The sequence below is a fragment of the Globicephala melas genome, chromosome 5 (assembly GCF_963455315.2).
Source record: "Globicephala melas chromosome 5, mGloMel1.2, whole genome shotgun sequence".
NCBI classification, from domain to species: Eukaryota; Metazoa; Chordata; class Mammalia; order Artiodactyla; family Delphinidae; genus Globicephala; species Globicephala melas.
In genome coordinates this window covers 108,477,455-108,500,629 of record NC_083318.1, presented here as the reverse complement: position 1 = coordinate 108,500,629, position 23,175 = coordinate 108,477,455, and the positions used below count along the sequence as shown (strand labels likewise).

General features: G+C 34.2%; 1 protein-coding gene across 2 annotated transcripts in view; it reads right to left on the bottom strand.

Moving 5' to 3' along the window:
- Positions 1-23,175, bottom strand: part of FBXW7 (F-box and WD repeat domain containing 7) — a 206,897-nt gene that overhangs the window by 134,409 nt on the left and 49,313 nt on the right. Inside the window, exon 2 of one of the 2 annotated variants that reach the window (XM_030878231.2) lies at positions 12,694-12,733. The exons of the other annotated variant lie outside the window; for it this stretch is intronic. The gene's annotated coding sequence lies outside the window, so the exon portion shown is untranslated. The remainder of the gene's footprint in view (positions 1-12,693; positions 12,734-23,175) is intronic. 2 annotated transcript variants of the gene reach the window in all.

The window sequence follows — 23,175 nt, the reverse complement described above, 5'->3', positions numbered from 1 at the left end:
AGATTATTTCTCCTTCCTAATGCAGTTGGAACATGAAAATAAAGCACAAGGATGAAGGACCTAAAAGATGAAAGCAAACTGGGTCCCCAAATGAGCACTTGAAAAAGTTTCATTGCCAGTTTGAAAATGTGAAAAATTCTACAATGGTAAGCTTATTATAACTAGAATCAAAATCTAAATTCCTTAAATTTTTATCCAGGCCATATATAATTGCTTTAAGTATATAATTTGCTTTCCTTTTCAATCTCATCTCCAACCACTGGGCTCCAACCTCATTGCCTCCTCTTAATAAGCATACCAGACATTCCCACAACAGTGCCCCTACTTGAATTGCTCTTTCCGCCAAACCCTCATAAGGTTCTCTCCATGCCTTTAATCAGATCTTTGTTCAAGTGCCACCTCTTCAGAAAGACAGTCTCTCTAAACCATCCCCCGCCAAGCCCATCAGACTGCACTTGCATCTGTGTGTGCTCTATCCCTTTAATAGGGGCACATCTAAGTTTTAAGGGGCCTGAAGCTTCTAAAAATTGGAGGATTTAAAAGAAAGAATACAAAATTACAAATACAAAATTAGCAATGAAAGTGAATACATATTTGAAATGTGAAAAAATAACAAAATACTAATTTTTAAAAGACTGACAAATACCATAAATAAATCCAGAAAAATAACACGTTAATTAAATGTCTGACACAATTCTGTTATGCCATAATTCCTTCATTTTTTGGTTGAGTAATCTTTGCTTGGCTTTTCATGTGACAAAATTTTATACTGTTTCTTATACAGAGATTAGGAGGATAATTTAGTCTTTCCTCTAGCATAGTTTATCATAATTTATTTTTTATTATTCAAAGTTTACAAACTTCAAATTTCACAACCTGTTATTGGGAATGTCGTGTAAATTTTTGAGAGAGTTGACAAATATGAGGAACTCCTATCACGCTCCTTTCATATATAAACTTGAGATTTCAATTCAAGTTTTCTTGTGCAGTAACTAATCTTACATACCCTAAATTTAAGACATTCATTGATGATAAGACAATCATCAATGTCATTCTTGGTGGGTTATGAGTTTTATGCTATGTTCACTGATCAGAGATTCTGGTTTCAAACAAGTAAGTTATTTAAATATTTTTCCAATATTTTCATAAGATTCATTTTCATTAATTGGACTATCAAAAAACCAAGAGCCTATTACTTCTGTTTATATTTTTTCCTCTTAAATGAATTACTGTTTTTGCATGATCAAAACATTTTTATGTCACAATTCACTTTGCAATGTCAGAATAACTTCTAATTACTTGTGGCACATCTTTAACCATTTTTGTTTCATATTCCATTAATTTAATCTAAATTTTATCTTAATTCTTAAATAAATGTAAATATGACAAAAGAATACACCTTCAACATACTTCCAAATCAGAAGTCTATTATTTCATACTTGCTTTACTAAAGTGTTCCAATAGGCAGATGAAATCACATATTTTAATTTTATTAAATATGCTATTTCAACTAAAATAGGAAAAATATTTGGTGAATATACAATATACACATTACATTATGTATTATTTTCTATACAGGAGTACAGACATTTTGAATGAGTAGGATGAAAACCTAATCTTACAGTTTTAGATATGTATCTGTAAACATTTCCATAGACTTGATTCTGACTTTGTAAATTTCAAACCTAGTTTCTCCTTTGCTGCTACTAGTAGTGTACTCATACTTCTAGTAACGACCATCGCAGGACACTTTCATAATGTATATGCGCTCTAGCCTTATACATTCCTGTCTCAATGGCTAGAGCCACTGGACATTAAGAACACATCCCTACAATTATACATGGTCATGACTGATCTCCATATAAATATATACCACTACACCCAAATTAAATGAAATATATCCCCAGCTCAGATTACTTTAGCCAAAACCAAACAAATTGTCTGCTACTTATACCTACAGAAATCTTTAAATTTGTGTTAAAAGATCTTTTCAGACATTTGCCAGGCAATAACTACATAACTGAATGAGAGAAAGAAGTGCTAATATTAAAAGAATTACCCACTGTTACCAGAGTTTTGTCCCAGGAATTCAAATCTTATGTAACATTAGGAGAAGAAAAAAAAATTACTAACAAATTTCAGAAAGTGCAACAGAAAATAAAAAATGGATCTCTAATAAAGTACAAAGAATATAATCAAAGTATTACGAAATTCACAGTGAGAAAGGTAAGTGAGAGAAGCAGGATTAGAACGTGCCTCACATTAAAATTTAGGTTCAAATCACACTAGTTAGTTCAAAACACTATGCAATTTCAAAATAGGCAATAACAGGAATTTTTTTAACTTATTAAACTGCCATATGCCAAATAACCAGCTGGGTATTTTTCACATTTGCCTACTCTGTATACTGTGAGTTAGGTTAAAACTATTATAGATCAAAAGTTCACATTACAGTTTAGGAAAGAAATTTGTTTTTATTATATATAAGGTTGTGCTGGGGTAGCAGTAAATGTACAGGAGGAAGAATGGCATTCACCAGACCTTAAATCAAACAAAATCAAGTTTTGCCTGGCAAGACTATACTACAACATAGGACCACACAGACATATACACAAAAAGCTATTATAAGAATCCTACAGTACAAAACTACAATGAACTAAAGTCCTCTTTAGCATCCAAGCAAAAACATTAAAACAGGGAGGAAAAAGCAGTTCAAAACCTAGGTGACACATGGGTGAACCGAAGACAATTTATACATTTACATTTTTTTAAACATCTTTATTGGAGTATAACTGCTTTACAATGGTATGTTAGTTTCTGCTGTATAACAAAGTGAATCAGCTATACATATACATATATCCCCATATCTCCTCCCTCTTGCGTCTCCCTTCTACCCTCCCTATCCAACCCCTCTAGGGGGTCACAAAGCACCGAGCTGATCTCCCTGTTCTATGTGGCTGCTTCCCACTAGCTATCTATTTTACATTTGGTAGTATATATAAGTCCATTTACATATTTTTAAATCACTAAATACTTAAGATGTAGTTCTCTTCATTACTGTAACTAACCCAAGGAAACTAAATGAGGAATAAAACTACTATTTGAAAAGAGAGAAAAAAATCCAATCCAGTAACCAGATTTCATAACAGAAAAATGGATTAACCATTTGGTAAGCACCAATTGGTAAGCACCAATTACTAAAACAGCTGACTTACCCATAAAAAAATAAAACCAGGAAGAATAAAAAATCCATAAATCCAAAACCTTCCTTCAAAACATACTCTTGACCAAGATGATTTCACTGGTGAATTCTACCAAACAGTTAAGGAAAACATATGCCAGATTTACACAAACTATATATTTGGCATATAAACATATGCCAGTAGTATACAAAATAGAGGAAAAGAGGACACTTTACAGTTTTGCCAAAATTTTCAGCAAATCAAATCCAGTGATACATAAAAACAGTAATACAGTCTGACAAAGTAAAGTTTATCTAGGAATGCAGGGTTGAGTTAACATGAAAAATAATTAATGTAATTCAACCACATTAATAGCTCAAGAGAAAATCTATATGATTGTGGCAATAGATGCAGAAGTCAGTGATAAAATCAAATACCATTAATGATTAAAAACAGACAAACAAAACCATTCAGCAAAGAACTTTTTCAACCAGATAGAGTACCTATGAAAGTCCTATGGTTAACAACATACTTAATAATGAAATATCGAATATACTCTCCCTAAGTTTGGGAGCATGGCAAGAATGTCTATTCTCCTTACTTATATTCAACATTATATTGTAGAAATTCCAAACAAAAAGGTAAGAAAAAGAAAAGCAAAAAGATCAAAAAGGAAGTAAAACTGTCTCTGTTCACATGATTGTTTATGTAGAAAATCCTAAGGAATCTGCCCCACAAAGGTACTACAGATAGGAAATAACAAGCACTGATGAGGATGTGGAGAAACTATAACCCTTGTAAATCGCTGATGGTAATGTAAAATGTTGAAGCCACAATGGAAATCAGTTTAGCAGCTTCACAAAAAGCTAAACATAGAACTACCATATGACCCAGCAATTCCACTCCTAGATATACACCCAAGAGAACTGAAAAGAGGACTCAGGTACTTGTACACCAAATTTCATTGCAGCATTATTCACAACAGCCAAAAAGTGAAAACAACCCAAGTGTCCATCAATAGATGAACAGATAAACAAAATGTGGAATACTGCAATGGAACATCATTCAGCCATAAAAAGGAAGGAAATTCTGATGCATGCTCCAACACAGATGTACTTTGAAAACATTATGCCAAGTGAAATAAGCCAGACACAAAAGAACAAATACTGGATGACAGTACACTTGTATGAAATATCTAAAATAGGCAAATTCATACAGACAGAAAGTAAATTAGATACTACTGGGGCCTGGGAGAGGGGGAAATGAGAAATTATTGCTTAATGTGTACAGAGTTCAGTTTTTTTTTACCACCTTAAGAAAAAAAAACTACCATACATTACTGAGAGAAATGAAAAAACAATCTAAATAAATGAAAGATAAACCATGTTCATAAGTTAGAAGACTAAACATTGTTGGGAATTCCTGGGGGCTCAGTGGTTAGGGCTGAGTGCTTTCACTGCCAAGGGCTCAGGTTCAATCCCTGGTCAGAGAACTAAGATTCCACAAGTCGCACAGTGCAGCCAAAAAAAAAAGACTAAATATTGCTTAGTATGTCAATTTGTCATAATAGGTCTTATTATGACATGTTATATTAAATACTGTGTAATATGTCAATTCTTAAAATCTTGATCAGATACTTCACCAAAGATATTCAAATAGTCAATAACACATGAAAAGATGCTCAACATTAACATCAGAGAAATACAAGAACACAACACCCCCAACTTTGTGCTGTTGTTCTCATATATACATTACAAACCCAAAAATACAGTATTATAAGTTTTGCTTTAATCAGTAATTTTTTTTTAATAATAAAAGTATACAGTGGAGGGTTTCCCTGGTGGCGCAGTGGTTGAGAGTCCGCCTGCTGATGCAGGGGACACGGGTTCGTGCCCCGGTCCGGGAGGATCCCACGTGCCGCGTAGCGGCTGGGCCCGTGGGTCATGGCCGCTGGGCCTGCGCGTCCAGAGCCTGTTGCTCCGCAACGGGAGAGGCTGCGACGGTGAGAGGCCCGCGTACCGCAAAATATATATATATACACACACACACACACACACACACACACACACACACACAGTGGACCCTTAAACAACACAGATTTGAACTGTTCAGGTCCCCTTATACATCGATTTTTTTCACTAAATATGTACTACACAATCCATGGTTGGTTGAATCCTCAGATGCGGAACCCAGATACAGAGAGTCAACTGTAAAGTTATATTCAGATTATCAACAGTGTGGAGGGTCGGTGCCCCTAATGCCATAATGTTCAAGGGTCAACTGTATATAGTTTTTTATAATTACCCAATTACTCACTATTTTTGATGTTGGTTTCTTCCTGTAAATAACACTTGAAATCTGGTGCCATTTCCCTTCAGACTGATGAACTTCCTTTAGAATTGCTTGTAATGGTGGTGGGCTGGCAAAAAATTCCATCAGTTTTTGTTTACTTTTCAGTGGTTCACTTGCTTCTAGGATTTCCCTCAATAAATTTCCAGCTACTTGGCTAGATTTAACTTCTGTCCTGTACTACTGGAAATACAGGAGGTTGGGATGCACTCAAAAGCAAGAAAACCACAAATGTACAACTCTTACACATTGTATTTTCAGGCTTTAAAGGATAACTTCTCAGCTGACTTCTGTCTCCTTTTGGTCATTTTCTGCTGCTTTTAAATAGTTTTTCTTTCAATATTTTATCCGGATTTTATCACTGTTATCTGAGGGATCATTCAATACTTTACCGGCATCCCTGCATCACTAACAGATGTCAAAATTCTATTAATCTTCAGGGACAAACTTCTCACATCCTTGATTTTCATTCCTCCCACCAAATTAGGACTTCATCTCATCACGTAACAATTTAAAGTATTCCCACCTTCCTGTTTTCTCTACCTTAACTCACACAGTACACTGACAATAATTTCTTGTCCATCATACTGCTTTTATCATTAGAATGTTTTCTGTGAAAACCAGAAAACATGTGATAAGGAATCAGATGTTAATTTTCAACTCCACCACTACCTGTGAAATTATAAGCAAATCACAACCTCTGTGATCCTTATTTTTACCATCTGCAAATGGGAATATCATCTGCCTCATTAGTTAAGCTTAGGACCAAAATACGATAACTAATATTAACCAGCACAGACAAGAGGTGGTCAAAGATGTTATAAGCCTTGCAATATGAGAATAGGTGAATGGTTAAAATTGTTATCTAAAACAAAAAGAACAGACTAAACAGACCGGGAGACTAAGATGAGTCATTCAGTGATTCAACAAGTGTTTACTGAGTTCCATGCATATATCGAGGCAATATTTTCAGCTTGAGAAATATTAATTTAATTTTGTGGTGCTTAAGACCTAATGACTCAAGTAAAACACGTAATAAAGGAAAATGTGGCATCTGTGAGTCATCACAAATTTGTGATAATTTACATAATAAAAGCAGAGACCACCTCCTAAAAATGATATATAATGAGGAGGAGCAAAGCTTCAACCCAGTTTATACATAAGGGGTATGTAAAGGAAAAAAGCAATAACAAAGAAAGCAAGCATTTAGTTGGAGAGGTAGTAGAAAAACCATTAAAGTATTACAGAAGACAAGGGAGAACTGAATGTTAAGGAGAAGCAAAATACCAAATGCTGAAAAAGGTAGGACAGGATGAGAAAAGAAAAGACACAGATTAGCAATTGGAACTCAGTCTTATTTGGGGGATGATACAGAACATTCTATCATCAACCTAACCAATGTCTATCTGGGTAGGTAAGAAAAGTGGTTTACTTTCATTTGAGGAAGCAGAACACTAGTAGAAACAATAGTCAAACTGCAGAAGGTAGTTGAATAAAAGTTGAGAAATTGGACACCTAGAGTCAACAACTATAAATCAAACAAGCTCAGTGATAACGGGAAAGATAGGAAAATAGTAGAAGTAAGATATTTTTCAAGATTTAGTGTGATAAGGCAGAGAACCCAGCATGGAGCATAAAAGGAAGAATAACAAGGTTCCAGTGAAGGAAAGGAGGAATAAGACTGAGAATATAGATGTTAGCTTTTGAAAGAAATGAAAACATTTTATTCCTTGAGTAAACTTAGACTGGGGAAAGAAAGAGTATAAAATATGAAATGAAGAAAGAATAAGCGAAATAGGGACAGGACTGGTCATTTGAGGAGAGTGGAAAGGTTCCAAATAACTAATAATGTGGAATGAAATAGAAGATGAAAAAGAGATAAAGATGACCAAGAAGCACTGAGGCTATACTGGGGCAGGGCCGGGGGAATGTGAATTTATACTAGGAACCTCTCAAGACAGTAAACTGATATCACTCTAGCAAAATAAAGCAGTCCACGAACAGGGGATAAAACAGAAGAAATGAACGGTTGTAACTCTTTAGATTAATACAGTGGTCCCCAACCTTTTTGGCACCAGGACCAGTTTTGTGGAAAACAATTTTTCCATGGGGATGCGGAGGGTGATTCAGGCGGTAACGTGAGCAATGGGGAACCACAGATGAAGCTTCGCTCACTTGCCCACCGCTCACCTCCTGCTGTGCAGTCTGGTTCCTAACTGGCCTTGGACCAGTACTGGCTCCCGGCCCGGGGACTGGGGACCCCTGGATTAATAGACTGAGAAATTTCTGAAGAAAGATCAAGAGAATGGAAATCTTAGATATTAATAAGAATAAAATTAAGATGGCTACTAGACTGAATGTGAGTTAATCTGGATTAAGTTTTCATTTAAAAAGTAAGTTCTGCAAACATATGAACACCAAGGGGGGAAAGCTGTGGGGGGGTGGGGATGGTGGTGTGATGAATTGGGCGATTGGGATTGACATGTATACACTAATGTGTATAAAATTGAGGACTAATAAGAACCTACTGTATAAAAAAAGTAAATAAAATTAAATTAAAAAAATTTTTTTAAAAGTAAGTTCTGAAGGAAAAAGCTTTTAGGAAAACTTCTCTGCATGATGTGGTTACTACAGTAACTGTATTGGGAGAAAAAAAAAGTCATACTACTTGTGTGATAGCTTTCAGACATTTGTGCAAAAAACAGTGTGACATTTAGAATAATTCAAGTCTAGCTGAGCTTTCCTGAGATTAGAAAGTAGTGAAAGAGGGACTTCCCTGGTGGCGCAGTGGCTAAGAATCCGCCTCCCAATGCAGGGGACACAGGTTCAAGCCCTGGTCCAGGAAGATCCCACATACCATGGAGCAACTAATCCCGTGTGCCACAACTACTGAGCCCACACTCTAGAGCCCGCGAGCCACAACTACTGAGCCCACGTGCCACAACTACTGAAGCCCGCATGCCTAGAGCCACAAGAGAAGCCACCACAATGAAAAGCCCAGCTGCCGCAACGAAGAGTAGCCACCGCTCGCCGCAACTACAGGAAGAAAGCCCACGCACAGCAATGAAGACCCAACGCAGCCAAAAATAAATAAATTTAATTAATTAATTAAAAAAAAAAAAAAGAAAGGGCTTCCCTGGTGGCGCAGTGGTTGGGGGTCCGCCTGCCGATGCAGGGGATGCGGGTTTGTGCCCCGGTCCGGGAGGATCCCACATGCCGCAGAGCGGCTGCGCCCGTGAGCCATGGTCGCTGGGCCTGTGCGGCCAGAGCCTGTGCTCCACAACGGGAGAGGCCACAACAGTGAGAGGCCCGCGTACCGCAAAAAAAAAAAAAAAAAAAAGCAAGTAGTGAAAGACCCCTCTGATGAAGAATAGTTTAATTGTTCTATCCATACAACCCTGACCAATATCTCCAAGGTATTATAGATCAGCGGAATGGCAAACTCTAGTGTATGTGCTGAGAAGCTGCCCCCTGTAGTATAAGGCAGGCCTTACTGACTTTAGTGACAAATTAGTGGTTTAACTAAAGGGTAATCCTTCCTACCCTTTTAAGAAAAAGAGGTCTCTACTAATATTAAAACCTCATTTCAAATATAAATACTCAAAGAGAATTAATATATATTCAGTTATTATGTTAGTAAATAAGCATTTAGAACAAGAGAAGGGAAGGGGGAAAGAATAGTGCACAAAAGCCATTTCACCTTAATTCAGCCATAAATAGATCATCAAAATCCTCTTAATCACCATATCTGACATATAACCATAGGAGGAGGTAACTCTCTCAGCTAAATCTTTTCCTTATTTTTATCACAATTAATACCACCATGAATGAGATGTCAGTTTTTATTTCCTTTTCCACTGCAAAATGTCCACAGATAGTATAACACACATCAATGTAAAGAACAATATCACTCATCCAATGGGCACTTAAGGACTGTTCATCAATGGACACTATGATTTCAAATCAACTAACAAGAAGAATATCAATGATCTTAGCTCTATAAAATTTCATTAAAATAGACTTTGGTTAACCTGAAGTTAACACAGAATACTATTAGATAATATGAAAGATACAAAAGTAAATTCCCCAAATAAAAATATATTTGTTATACTGTATTACAACCTCTTGCCCTTACACAGAAAGCCAATCTACTAAGAGTAGTGACACTTCATTGTCACATGCCATTTTTCTAAAAAACTGAATTAGACATTACAGGCCAATACATCCTGAAATATACCTCCAGTTGATTTAAAAACCACATAATGTAAAAAATAAGAAACTAAAATGGTCCCATAAAAATTAAAAAGGCACATACTTAATAAAGCAGAAGAAAAATATACGTATTCCATATGTAGGTTTACAAAAACATCAAAATATCACTGCTACAAATAACCTGCACAAGATTAAAATCAATAAGATTCTCAAAATCTATTTTTTCCTCACAGGAAAGCTAAAAAGCTAAAAAGCTGATAATACTCTTAGCCTAAAAAGCGATGGTTTATTAAGGTATGAAATCAAATATGCAATAAACACCACATAAACTAAATACTTAGTTCTTCTCCAACCTAAAAAACTAACTATGAATTCATGAGACCAATATCAATAAACATATCACACACAGCTAACGTTTTCATGGCAACACATGGAATCAAAACATAATGTTTTGCTTAAAACAATTAGCTGAGGAATTGAAGCACAAATACAAGGATAATTGCTTCCTTTGGGCTTTGGCTGTCAAACACAGGAAATGTCAATGCTTTACAGCCCTGTGATAATTAAAACCTTGTCACAGACCTAGACTATCAATGAATATTTATTTAAAGATAATTTTGCAATATGACACCAAAAGCATAAGCAACAAAAGAAAAAAAGAGATAAATCAGACTTCATCAAAATTAAAAACTTTTGTGCTTCAAAGGACACCAGAAAGAAAGTGAAAAGACAATCCACAGAATGGGGGAAAGTATTTGCAAATCATATTATCTCATAAGGGGCTAGTTTCCAGAATATATAAAGAACGTGTATAGTTTAACAATAAAAAGACAACCTAATTAAAAAATGGGCAAAGGATGAAGAGACATTTCTCCAAAGGACATATGTAAATGGTCAATAAGCACATGAAATAATGCTCATCATTAGTCATTACGGAAATGAAAATCAAAACCACAATGAAATACCATTTCACATCTAAATCAAAACCACAATGAAATACCACTTCACATCTATCTGGATGGCTAAAATACAAAAAAGATTGACAGTGTAACAATCAATGTCTGCAAGAGTGTGGAGAAACTGGAACCCTCATACACTGGGGTGAGATTGTAACACAGTGCATCCATTTTGAGTTCCTCAGAGTTACACACAGTTACTATACTAACCTGCAACTCTGCCCCTTATAAGTATACACCCAAAGGAAATGAAAACATAAGTGCACACAAAAACTTATGCAAGAATGTTCACTGCAGAAGCATTCCTAATAGCCTAAACGTAGATACAACCCACCAACTGATGAATGGATAAACAAAATGTGGTATACAATGGAATCTTTTTTAGCCATAAAAATAAATGATACACGCTACCACATGGGTGAACCTTGAAAATATTATGCTAAGTGAAAGATGCCAGACACAAAATGACAAATATTGTATGATTGCATTTATAAGAAATGTCCAGAATACACAATTCATAGAAAAAGTATATTACTGGTTGCCTAGGGGGTGGGGGGGGGGAGATGTCTAAAACTAGATAGCAGTAATGAATACACAACTCTGAATATGGTTCACTCAAACTAACTCAAATATTTGCATCAATGGGGGAAAAGATGGCAGTAAATTGCTTTTTCCACTTAATACATCACCAGAAATCAGTTACCACATTTTAAAGTAGTAAAATTTTGTTTAAGAGATTTTTGTAACATCATTTGCTCCTAAAAATGTTATATTTATTATAAATATACAGTAAATAGAGTGGTATAATTTGTTGAATACTTACATTAACTATGATTATTACAGAATTTTAGAAATATCATTCAGTTGAATATTTATTGTTTCAAACACATAAAAAGTATAATAAAAGAAATTAATGATTAAATATTTCTTCACGTATCTAGGAAATTTCCTTTAGCTAATCAAGTAAATGTATTCATCCTTAAAAAAATTTTATTACTATATTAAAATAATCAAAATCTACATATGCCACTTGATACTTTCCCCTCACTGTTGAAGTATATCCAAAAATTTTTAAATCTATCATGAGTAACCAACCAAAGCATTGTTACACCTATATAATCACCACAGCACAAAACTCTAAAATCCTATATAGTGAAGTGAAACACATTCTGAGATTAATTCTCCCACTTTCACTCAAAAATTTTAAAAAGTAGGGCTTCCCTGGTGGCGCAGTGGTTGAGAGTCTGCCTGCCGATGCAGGGAACGCGGGTTCGTGCCCCGGTCCGGGAAGATCCCACATGCCGAGGAGCGGCTAGGCCCGTGAGCCATGGCTGCTGAGCCTGCGCGTCCAGAGCCTGTGCTCCGCAACGGGAGAGGCCACAACAGTGAGAGGCCCGCGCACCGCAAAAAAAAAAAAAAAAAAAAAAAGTAAAAACAGTAAAAGCACTATCTAGTGAAATCAAAAGTTTATGAAATTCTTAATTACAGGCCCTTATCAAATTTTCATATTATAATGTTATTACAAAGAAACTGGAGTGGCCCAAATAGGAAACAGCATAAGGTCTGATCGGAGTCTTCACATTGGCTTATTGTGATGAACTGGACCTAATGTAAGGAGTAGAGTAAGGGATGGCTGAAGAATCTTGATATCTGTACTCGTATCAACAGCTAATCAAAAACTGTTACAAAAATCGCAAGTGAGGAAAATCCTGTTTCATTCACAAAGTATTAGCATTTCTGCCCATGAAGGCTACTATTTTCTTTGAACTCTTTTAATACTTAGCCTGCATGCTAGAAGAATTTTCTTGATGCAATGTGTAGAAAGAATCAAAAGAGGATCAGAATATAAAGAGAAGAAATTCCAATACTGGGTAAAAACTAAAAGAAATATAAATTATAATTTACACAGGCTATTATTATAAATGCCATTAATGTAATATACATGTAAACTTAAGTAACATGCAAAGTATTTAACATGGAGAATACGTACTTACCAAATATTTGATAGCCTTTTAAAAATCTCGTTGAGACTCCCTAAATAATAAAAAAATAAATATATCAGGAATAATTTTTCAACTTCGGAGTTACCTCTAATCTGTAAAGTGTATGCAGGAATCCCATTTTCATGACAGCAATTTGTTTTTTCAAACTACTTTAAAACCCAAAGCACGTGCTGAACTTTGGCAAATGATTAACAAAATTTTTCCTAACCTTATAAACAACTGAAAGTTTAAATGTAATATATGGAAAAGTTAATGAATTATCAGATATTGGCAGTTACTAGACTACAAAAAGAGTGAGCTCTATAACAAATCAGATAACAGCATACTAACAATGTCTTAGAAAAGCATCCATATGTTAAATTATTCCTAACCATCAACATACAATGCCAAGCTCTACATTCTAGTATCTAGTTACCACCTTTTAAGTAGCAGCTAGACAATGTAACTGTAGCATCTACAGAGTTAAAGTAGAGCCAATGAAATAGAAAGATATTTTAAAATATTTATTAATATATATTTTCTATTTATTTAATTTATTATATTCTATTTTATTAAAAAATTAACATAAGTATTTTTAAATCCACCTTATGTTGATACTAAAAAAAATTAAGATTTTACCCACAATAAAAAGAAATGCATAAACTTACAAATTAATTTTACTACTTACAAAAGTTAGCTGTGAATAATTTTATAATAAACATAGTATATGTCCTTTCAGTCAAGTCTCAGGTCAAAATAATCTTCAAAATGAAGTTCAAAAATTCAAGAAAAAAGCACTAAATATTATAGTGCTCTTAGTGTTTGTCAGGCACATTGCCAAAGATTTGAAAAAACTTACGTACACTTTTTTTAATCACCTTATTTACTCTCCATTTTATAGATTACAAAACCAAACCTTATAGAGATTCATTCATCTGCTTAAATATAGTAGCTGCCATTGACTGCACAATCCAATGTCTTTAAGGCATCACACTATGACTCCTCAAAAACAAAACAAATAAGACAGAACATGACATAGTATATAGTAAAACTGATTGCCTCTTTTAGAGTCAGACAAAAAAAAAGTTTTTAAATTCCTTTTAAAGAATCAACAAAATAAAAATCATCTATTTTAACTAGCAATAAGTTATCATACAGAAATTATAATGCCATATATAAAAATAAAATAAAAACATTTTCTTATGAGTAAGCCATACCAGTATATTTTCTATCACTACTACTATTAAAATCAAAATCAGTCAAATGAATCACATCCATCCACAGGCCATGGAACAGGAGGGAAGAAGAAAGTATGACCTGAACAATAAAGTTTAAAACAATAAAGCTGTGAGATGACAGGTGAATACTGTCATTACTTTGAGGTAGGCAAAGATTTCTTAAACAAGACACAAAGATAAACACAGCAAATTGGACTTCATTAAAAAGTTGTGTTCTTAAAATGAAAAAGCTACAGGGTAGGAGAAGATCTTCTCAATGCACATGTCCAAAGGACTCATGTATGAAATATTAAAAAACAAAAAAACAACTTTAAATCACCAAGAAAAAGACAACCCAGTTTTTAAGATAAGCTAAAGACCAAAAAAAAACTTCATAAAAGATAATTTCAAAAACCAATAAGCATATTGAAAAGGTACTCAACATCACTAATCCTCAGGAAAACACAGATAAACAACACAATAAGATACTACTACACACCAAAATGGCTAGTTTTTAATCGAAAAATCAGAGAATACCAAATGTAAGTGAGCATGTGCAGCAAATGGCATTCTCATGCACTGCAGGTAGAAATGGAAATTCGTATAACCAGTATGGAAAACTATTTGGAAATATCTACTAAAGGTGAAAATACACATACCCAATGATTAAGTAATACAACTCCTGTGTATACAATCAATAGAAATGTATATGTTTGTGCACAGAAAGATATGTACAAGATTTATCATAGTAACATTATTTAAGGAGCCCAAAACTCACGACCCAAATGTCCGTCAGCAGTAGGAAGGAGAAATAAACTGTAGTTTATACAGTGGATTCCTACACCTCAGTGAAAATGAGAAAACTAGTGCCATACACAAAATTAAGATACATCTCACAAACACAATGCTATATGAAGCAGCTGGCGGGGAGGGGAGGAGAAGCCTATATATTATTCTATTGAATTCAAAAACAAACCAAACTAATCTCTGATCACAAAGTCAGAACAGTAGTTAACTTCGGGTGAATGGGTTATTTGACTGGGGCAGAACAGAGGGAGGCTTCAGAGGAGTGGATACCTTGATCTAGGTATGGTTACAAAGGTGTGTTCACTTTGTAAAAGTTCATCAGCATAGAAAAGTTCACCTAAACTTTTCTGTATATAAACTATACTTCAATTATTTTAAAAGTTTCTTTTTTTTTTTTTACTTTTTTTACTTGTTTTTACTTTTTGGCCACGCCTTGCAGCATGTGGGATCTTAGTTCCCCAACTAGGGATTGAACCCACACCCCCTGCATTGGAAGCACAGAGTCTTAACCACTGGACCGCCAGGGACGTCCCTAAAAGTTTATTTAAAAAAAAATAAAATAGATGAAAAATCACTTCTCAGTTAAATAACTCCAGGTCATTGTACTAATGATCTGTAACTCACTCATTTGAAAATCTGGATCTCCTAACAATGTATTTCAATTTATTTCTATAGACTGCATAAAGGTAAAGTAAATATGTCTGGTTATTTTGTATTAATAAGTTTTAAGAATAGTTTCAATGTAAATATAAATTTTACCAAGAAGGGATTCCTTATGATTTTCTATTAATAGCAGAGAAAGTTTTGCATGAAGTCTTGCCAATGCCTGTTCTACATAGGCTCAAGTTAGGTTCACAAATGTATAACTTCACACATATTAAAAGTATTAATAGCTAACTCAGAAGTTGATTTTAAAAGCAATTGTATGGCCAAGACAGGCATTCATAAAAACCTTAAGGCACACCACTTGGCCCTGTTTCTCAGAAAAAATTTAAGACTATTAAAAACCAGTAACCGTTTGAAGAAAAGTCTTCCAAATAAATATTCTTACATATCTAAAACTTTTTACGTTGATACTTACAATGGTATACCTTCTTTATTAAAAATATAAAGTTTCCTCTGTATATCCTTTTATTTTTCCATTATATTTACCTAATAACTATTTTTTTAACCTAACTTCTCTCTAAATTAAATGATACCATTATTTGATCAGATTTGAAAACTTGTATCATTGATGGAAATCTGTCTTATTTGCATAAGACAGATTTGTCTTGAGCTGGGGGTGGGGTCTGTCATATAAGTCTCTTAAGACAATGTTCAGAGGAACAGAATGGCATAGGCCCCAACAGGTTAGTTCCCTGAACAACTCCCAGAGTCTGAGTATCCTTTGGACAAACATTAGACGACTCATCAAAACCTTACAATAACTTTCCTCAGTCTTGGGTTGCCTTACCTACGAGTCTGGCTTGGTAGAGATCTCTCCAAACCTCCAACCAGCCAGGATTTATCAGGTTTCTACTTGGAAGTAGCCAACCATTCAGTTGTGGTTCTAAGACATAAGGTGCAAAAGCAACACTTGCACAAAACTGACTTTTTTCATCAGTCAACCCACCCCCAAGCCAGACACCCACTTCTTCTAATTCAGGTACTTATCTTTCTAAATTGTATATTTTCACTAAGAACAACTTAAGACTTACAGGTTCCCACTTTGGGCAACTTTTGAAATGAACAACAGTGTTCATTTGAGAGGCACTTTAGAAAATACAGGCAAAAAAACTCTCCCTCAAGAGAAGTTTGGCTTATCTACCTAAAAGAGAAAGATCAACTTACTAAATGTAAGGAGACCTCCCCAGAGGTCACACATCTCACTAAAATAAGACAGAGAAACACTAAGAGAAGGACCATGATCACGATTTAGGACCTATTTTGAAGCAGAGAGCCAATAGATCCATCCCAAATCTAAAGAACCTACAGGGCTAGACAAAGGTTTGTTAGGAAAATTATCTAACTTCATGATTTCTAGTAATACACTAAAAATCCCAGAGAGGACAATAAGGATGTAAGCACAGCAGTCTTCCCCTAAAACAAAAGATGCATAGTGAATTCAGTGACTACACACTGTTCAGTCAGCAATAAATCTAATACAGATTGCTCATTAATGATAACTATGTAAAAACTGGTATTTGAAAAGCTAGCATCTTTGAATAATGCTAATGATATATTTTCTTAGGATTCTGTTATTTTTTGTTGCTGTTTTCTATTTTAATTTTAGAGGAGGAAAAGTTAGAGCCAGACTGGTGAAAAATATCTAAAAAGCAAGGTCTCAGCTAGTCAAGAGTTTTAAGTTGTTACATAGATATCAGATCTTGAATTATAAATTAAGTAATTGTCCCATTCCAGTTAAGGAGCAGCATGCTGAAATCCTAGCATCTCTCACTCACCTATAAGGACAACATACAGGCTGAGAGAGAACAGAAGCCGGTTGAAGAGTCAGTGAGCTCAGTCCCCTTTCATCTGTTCTGCTGTTCTCCTTGCTCTGTAGAGTACACAGAGTAATGTTTCCTTTTTCCTTTTCCCAAAGAAGGAAAGGAAAGGGGGAAAATTTAGACCAGTCATTAATTTTCTGTCATTAATTTAGCATAGATTCGTTGTATATTAGAGCAACTGAGTATAATATGGAATAAGTTTGACTAGATCAAATTTTAGGATATACTTGAAGTTCTTAAATTTTTTTTCTATTTTACCTAAAATCTTTCTAATATATCGGAATCAGAATCTTGCTGCAGCAAATTGATATCACTGTTTACCAGCTATCTGACAGTATCTATCAGCATCACCATTTAGCATTTTATTTTATCATCTTTGAACTGATAGGCTTGATTTGGCTCATTCCAAAAACTATAGGTTAAAACCAGACTTACCTTTAGTTAAAACAAAGGCAAATAAAATTTAAAAACATAAATGCGATGTTTCACAAGAAATCAGTTGCCTATTATCTATTACATTTTTAGTTTTAAAGGAGAGGAAAATTACTACTAAATCACATGGTATTTTGGGGCACTGAAGGAATTTTTCTTTCTCTGAAGAGCATTGTACAATTATATTTTTATGAAAAATAAAATATCTTCACCGAAAAAAAAAAAAAGCATTAGCAATCACTTCTCAAACTGCCCATCACCCATTCAATTTACCCTAATTACAATATTTCACAAATCAACACAATCCAAATCGACAGTTTATCCCTACCTTATAGAGAACTAAATCCTATTTTATCCTTCACATATCTTCAAAAAACTCCACACTATCATAATTTTTTGTAAAAGATGTAAAATTTTACTTTAAAAATCTCATGCTGCATTTCTATTTCTTGAACAAAGAAGACACAGCACTCAGCATTTATCCTCTCAAGCTTCTTGCCTGATTGCTACAAAACTGCAAAGGAATGCTTCCACAATGCCTCCAACAGTTTGAAAGGAATCCCTCAATGTTCTGATGACAGTCTCATAGAAACTACCAACAAATTTAAAAAGAAACACATGATACTTTTAAAATATCTTACTTGCCCCAGTTATTAAAACATTACAAAACATAAGTTTCAGTACAATTTACCTGCATTTTTATAATCCTTTTCACTACACAATTACACCTTTATAAAGTTATGCTCTCATCGCTTTTCTTCAACATTTCCACAAACCTTAAAAGTATTTCTAAATTCCTCACAGTTCTTGTCAATTGCCAATTTTTTACAACATACTTCTCATTAAGCCTGGGTCTTATATCTTTCACTACCACCTTCATACTCCTTAAATCAATACAAGTCTCAACTGATCACTTTATTGCAGTGACATATAACCACTGTGAGAATGTCCTCCTTTTGCAGTTCAATTGCACAGTAGCAATCACAGAATAAATATGGCAAAAAACACCTTTTTTGGTAATTACTTAGCTATACATATGGGGGAGCAAGCAAACAAAAATACTGTCAACACTGTAAAAGCTCCACAAAAAGGAAAAATCAACCGTAGTACAATTTAGTTGTGGCACACTATTCATATAAAATAAATCCACTCACAATGGTAATTTGTTTAATTATTAAATGCTCAGATGCAAATTTACCTCAAGGACACAAGATTTTTGCAAAGAAAAGTATAAAGCCCAACTAAATGGACAGAAAAAAAGAAAATGCAGATTCTAGTTAACAAAATTAAACATAGTAATGACAATAAAAATACCAAAAAAGACTGAAAGCACTATCTAAGGGCTAAGATTAAAATTCTAAAGATCTACAGAAAGGAAGACAAACTTCTGCTGATGATACACCTCAAGACAAGAAAGCCTTTAGGTATTATACTACCAACCCAGAAACAGGCCTTGTCCTGATAAGCAGATGCTGGCAAACTGATTTCCTAGGAAGGTATCCTAGGCACAAAGAAGGTATCCAGAGGCAGCTGAAGAGTTAGGGGTAAATACCTTAGGACAATACTTCTCACATTTCAGTTTAGCAAAAAACCACCAAAGGTAAAAGTAAAAAACATATAACGATCTTATCCCCCCTACTCTTCAGCTCCATCTAACCTGTGACAATGAAAAGTACAGTCTGAAACAGCCTACCTGAAAGCCAAATTGTTTGGAATGCTTGACTCACATTAAAAATTAACACACATTTTGCATTCTACTTTGTATTATTTGTGAATTCATTCTATTATATAAATAACCTTCTAATTACTTAACAGTTAAATTGCCTAATGTTCCCTTTTTCCAACTCTTCAAGTAAAACTGATGCTCTAACAAATAGTATTTATCTTCCGGGTACATGACTCTCCCTTCACACAGGCTAGACCATACTAGACCACACCACCAAATGCTAGGGAATTATACATAAAAAGCAGACCTTAGAAAATCGAGAACAAGACAATATAAACAAAATACATATTAATATATTCCCTGATAGACAAATACTTTATGGTTAAACAGTCAAATATTTAAAGTTCCTATTTAAATCAGGTATAAAAGTAAGACCTCATAAATTTCTTTAAAAACAAGAAACTAACAGTAAAGGTGAGAAGTAAAATCAAATGATACTAGTTCATAAGATATATTTTTCCTTTAACGTTAAGTTCATAATGACAGAAAATATAAGTTCATAATAACTGAATAGAAACAAGCATATATAGAGATATGTATGTGTGTGTGTGTGTGTGTGTGTGTGTGTGTGTGTGTGTGTGTATTTCTAATACTTTTAACAAAATTTGGCAAAATAATAATTTTTAAATCAGGAACTAACTAAAAGTAGTATTTGGTTTTCCTTTAAATATGACCACAGTGGACATTTATAGTTACTAAATAATTACGTAGTTTTCATTCATAATTGAAAGGATTGTAACAATGATCTTTTTAACCTATCATTTAATTTATCTTTAATGGTCATTTTACAAAAGTTTTGAATTGTCTTCTATTTTATCTTTAATAATAATCTTTACAAATGAGGAAAATCTGGAAACATACATTTTCTCAAGCACCAAAACCTGTTTTAACAAATTTTATCTAGCACTAAGAAAAGAAATAATATACACCAATGTACATAACCTTGGCATAATAATAAGCTTATGTATTTAAGAAAATATACAGCAGATTCCAAACTTTCCAATGGGGTAACTAATAAGATGACTTGAAACTTTTCTAAGCATAAATATTTGGGAATAAGCCACGGAAAGTAAAACTTGGCTGCACAGCTCTGTACTCAAAAAGTTCTCAGTCTCTAGTCCCATGCGTCCTATCTCCAATTACTTCCATATGGAAAATATTCAGTTAACATTCAGGTCATGCATACCTCTTTTAAATAGGCATTCCAGTAAGCAAAATATCACAGCAAACAACCCAAATTACTTAATCAAGTTTCCAAGTGTAAATGAATTATTTTACAAAAGAGAAATTTGTATATGCACTTCAAGTTTATCATTTTCTGCTCCTTTTATTCTTTTCCTTAGAGTAGAATGATATCTACTCATTACATTATCAATATTAGGATATATTATATTATTGGTGGAAACTCCCCAGCCCCACAGCAGCCCATAACATATGACTTCAGAGCAAAGTTAGAATGAATATCCCTTTTCTATAAACAAGGATACAGATATAAACATAATCTCAATATAGATACCTTCCATCATGCAATATCATTAACACCCAACCAAAAAGGTTCACTTTTATTTAATCTATTTACTAAAACACAGCCATGTGGTATCTAAAAATGATCTGCTTTACAATATGCAATACAACTACATTTTGTTTTGTACATAAAAAAGAAACTGTCATATGTCACTTAGACATATTATTGAAATATTAAATAAACTTGTGGCAATAAATATTAGATGCCAAGTAACTATCAAGGAAGTAGATATGAATTACAATATTTTTTCAGGAAAGGATAGCAGATTATGCAGGTGATTTCTATTTTTTGGTCTATTTTGCAAATTCTGGTTAATGTGTTTCTTTACCTATTTAAAATATATGTAACAAACAACATAACCAAGCAATTCTACATTTTATAATTATCAAGGATCATTATGTCTTTTTTAAAATCTTTGTAATAGTATCAGTTTTATTTATGACTCCACATTTAGCATATAGGAAACAACCTTAGATATAGTAGGCACTCAATATTTATTGAATACAATTATTTAACTTTTCTAAGCTTCAGTTTCATCAAAGTAAAACAGGCATAGTAATACCTACATGTTACAACAGCTTAAGAACAAATCAGATAATAAGTACACACAATAGGTGCTAAAATGTTAGCCTGAACCCTTGTTTCAGTAAATACAAATAATTATTGCTATCAGTGAATAGAAAATATTGAATAGAAAATATTGAGAAAAGTGAATAGAAAATATTGAGAAAATAGAAAATATTGAGAAAAGGCATCTGAGACAAGGGTAGATCAGATCACTGGCTACTAAAGAACAGAAAAGGAGGACGTAAAGTACGCAGGATCAAAGATGGCAGTCCCAGGAAGGCAACAGTTCTGGGAGACAGTAAAATAATTTGGATTGGGTACCCCTTAGACGCCTGGTGGTGAAGGGAAAAGAAGGAAGCAAAGGGTAGAAATTAAGTACTCTGAAAGAACAAAAAAGAATTTCAAAAACTGTACAATATACCTACCCCTTCCCCCTCACAGACCAAAACAACAAAAAACAAAAAACTTGTAGATTAAAGAAATTATACTGCACCATACCAACAAAAATGCGATTTCATGAACTGAAAACCTTATAAACTAAGCAAATCCCTCACCCCATCTACATACAAGTTGTAATGCTGAGCCATGAAATGAACAGAAATAGCAGACAACACTAATTTTAAAAGCTACTGTAAGAACACAGACATTCCAAGTCCAAACACTCCAGCTAATGAAAATTCTCACCAAAGGAAAAAAAATCCACAAACAGAAAACTGTAAAATAATATTCCAAAATGAATCTGTAACAGACTTTTACATATTTTTTAAAAATCTTGAACCAAAAATCAAAAACAGAAATGGTCAAAACACAAGATATGAAACAAGAACTGAGCATGCTCAGGAAGGGTGGGGGGGATTGAGAAAAAGACAAATCACTTTTAAAATATGTAATAAAGGGACTTCCCTGGTGGTCCAGTGGTTAAGACTCCATGCTTTCAATGCAGGGGGTGTGGGTTTGATTCCTGGTTGGGGAACTAAGATCTCACCCACATGCTGCACTAAGATCCCACACTCTGGCAGGGCCAAAAAAAAAGTAATGAAAAGGAAGGTTGGGGCTTCCCTGGTGGCGCAGTGGTTGAGAGTCCGCCTGCTGAAGCAGGGGACACGGGTTCGTGCCTCGGTCCTGGAAGATCCCACATGCCGCAGAGCGGCTGGGCCCGACGCTGCTAATCCTGCGCGTCTGGAGCCTGTGCTCCGCAACGGGAGAGGCCACTACAGGGAGAGGCCCGCGTACCGCAAAAAAAAAAAAAAAAAAAGTAAGGTTGGATTCAAGTAAAAATATAAAGGAAAATAAGGAACAAGAAAATGTCAGCCAAGAGAATAAAACTATAGAAGAAAAAAATGATTGGAGAAAAACATTATTAAGATATACCTTTAAAGAAGTTATATGTATAACTGAAAACTCTGAAGAATAAAAAGCAAAATAAAGGAATAAATATTTAAAACTATAATTTATAGAGTATTTCCAAAACAAATATGTATTTGTATGTTGTGGTGGGCAGGAGGAAGTACAAGATACATTAATTCTGGCAACAACCTACTATACACTTGGAAAAACCCAGAATAATAAACTCCAAAATATAGCCTAGTAAAACTTCAAAAGGAAGTAAGGAAAAAAATCTTTGGGTCCTCCAGACAAAAAACACTAAGCCTCTTACACAGGACTGAAGGTAAGGCTGGCATCAGATTTCTGAAGAGCAACAGTCAAAGTGAGGTAACAGTGTAGCATCTTTTT